Source organism: Nasonia vitripennis, assembly GCF_009193385.2.
Source record: "Nasonia vitripennis strain AsymCx chromosome 4 unlocalized genomic scaffold, Nvit_psr_1.1 chr4_random0005, whole genome shotgun sequence".
Taxonomy (NCBI): Eukaryota; Metazoa; Arthropoda; class Insecta; order Hymenoptera; family Pteromalidae; genus Nasonia; species Nasonia vitripennis.
In genome coordinates, this window is record NW_022279640.1 from 286,935 (window position 1) to 289,754 (window position 2,820).

A 2,820-nucleotide genomic window follows, 5' to 3' on the forward strand; every position below is an offset into this window, starting at 1 on the left:
TTTATTTATAAAGTATAAATAACTCAATATATTGTTTCAACATGTTAATACAAATTATTATCCAGAATTTCAGTCCTCTAGGTATGATAGTTTTCAAATGAGAGCAAAATCAAATTTTTATTGGTTTCGATTACTTGTTTCACAATTTTATTTTCACTCTCAATTCTGCATCATAATTTGTATTAACACGTTGAAACAATATATTGAGTTGAATGCATTATAGCTGATATGAATTCGACTTTCATGTATAGAGCTACCTGCATTTTTTGACGCCGAAGCCATAGGGATCAAGGTGAAAAGCCGAACCAAGACTGTTAAGTAAAAACTGTTATGGCAGTAAGTTTCTAAATATTTGAACAAGTCTTAACGCAAAAGAAGAGAAATCCACTTTAATATCATGGATTTAGCATGATTATGAGAGATTTGGTGGTTGACAGTGACTGCGCTCGCATACTGATGAGATTGAAATACCTGTGCAAACCTTATCATTGGTAACTTTGAGCACATCGATGACACTTTCTACGTAGTAATTGCACTTGAACATTACAAAGTCAGCCAGTACAGCATGCTTGTACATACTGACATGTATGAGAGTATGCATGTGTAGGGTTAGGTTTTCACTCTTAATGCGCACTTTGAAAATCATATTCTCCCTTCATAAAACATTCTAGATGAATTTATAGGGTATATCTGTTCATCAATTTATGGATATTTTCAAACAATGTCAATGCAGAGCAGGATTATTGGTACGAAAAGTAAGGTTATATAAACAAATCATAATGAAGAAAAAATTCTACCGAGATTTCTTCCAGAAATCATGTCTGATTTATCGGGGTTATCATCTAGATTCTACTCTGGAAACCCGCTAGATTTGAAAAATCTCAGTAGCTTTCAGGTACTTTCTCGGCCACGCTGCTACCAGAGGTGTGGATGGATGTGTGTGTGTATGTACGTATACCTTTATGATTCTTGATCCACGCTACCGATCGTAATAAAATTTGACATGCATGTAACGGTTTAATTTTCCCCAAGAGACTGGATAGTCAATCGGTTCCAGGATCTGGATAGGGGAAAGGAGCAAAAAAGAGCCTGTTATTATATTCTTAACAATAACAAAATATATTTCTTAGTTTAATAATAGCATTTGGAATCAGTTGTTAAATCCCGGCTGAAACAGAAATCAATTATGCGTCTCGTTAAAAATACTTCGCCTTTACAAGTAGAATTGTTTAAACTAACGCGGTTAAGAATTTACAAGAATATATACGCGATTTCGTTACAAGAATGAATCAATATACGCGACTGCGGTGTATCGGTTCGGTGGCGGTATGAAGGGTCGGTGGCGGATTTTGAGGTTAGGAATTCATTCGTTACGGTGTAGTCGTGTGCGAACGGCTACGCCGATCCGAATATGTCGTGTAACAACGATTCCGACCGCTCTGTGTGCGCACCGTAATGGCCGGAAGTGTCACGGTGTTTTGAGGTTATCCCTCGGATTTGTGGAGTTGTGAGCGCACGGCTTCACAAATCTTCGTCGCTCGTCTCGTTCTTCTCTTTATCCTGTGTGCATACAGAGATAAAGCGAATCGTGAGATGTCGGCGTAAGGCTGGCTTTGGAGGTTAGGGATTAACCTTTGTTTTACAAGGACGTGAGCGCACGACCGGGCGAATCGCCGGCGGAACTATTGTTACTACCTCAACCCTGTGGGCTCACAGTGGCAGAGGGAGTCAGCAATATGTCGGAATATAGGTTAGGATTTTACGGCGATACAGGGTATCGCCCACGTGTGCTCACGTAGACGAGGCTCGGTGTCGTTCGGATGTTCCGGGTTGCCTCGTGTGCTTACGATAGCAATTCGGGTTTCGGTCGTCTACCAAATCGTCACGTGATCTCACGACACGATTTCGTCGGCGTAGGTCTATCTCTCGCTTTTCCTTGTAGTAACGTGTGTGCACGATACTACCCGGAGTGGAGTTCGAGTAGATATGCCCGTTGCGCCGCGCGATCCGCTTTATAAAGGCGCGCGGCGCGGATGTGTATAGGTGCGTCGTCGCTGAGTCGCTCGCCGGCTGCCGCGCTCCGCGCTCGTGCAGATTAGTCCTGCGGATGTTGCGCGCGCGCGCTCAATCCGCGTCGTGCGGATTCGCCTTTTGTTCGTTGCGAGCGCGCGCTCGCTGCGCATGCCGCGTCTATTGCGGCCGCCGTCACACGTATTTACATGTGCAAGACTCGTGTCTCCCCCTCCCTTCGGAGCGTAAAATTACGCGAAGCGAAATTTCGCGCTTAGAAATAACAAACAACTATGCGCGACGAGAAAAGAAAAATAAATCTAAAAAAAATAAAACTCACTTCCGTGCTTATGGTCTCGCCCATATGTCTGACCTCGCCCGTCGTCGGTACCAGGCGTAGTAGCCGCTTAACGCCATTGTACCGCATGACGTACTTTTTACGCCGACTGGCACGATGACGGTATGCCAATGCCGGCTGTGGATGCGGTGCGATTGATGATGAAGTATAGTCCGGTGTCAATAAAGGCTCGCCCGGACTATACTCCAGTGCGTCCGCCGGGAGGTCGGCCTCCAACAGCGCAAGAATTTCATCCAGCGTTTCGATATCGAAGTTTTCCATTTTACTGCCGGCGCGCCCTTTATCGTCTCAATTTATATGCTAGCGACGTGTAAATCTGTGAATTTATGAGACAATCTCGTTTCGGATGTTTACATTTTTTTTTGTGGGCGAAAATTCATTCGCGTCGCTGTGCGTTTAACTCGATATAAAAGAAATTTCCCGCTTCGACGGTTTGTTTTGATCGTTCCCGG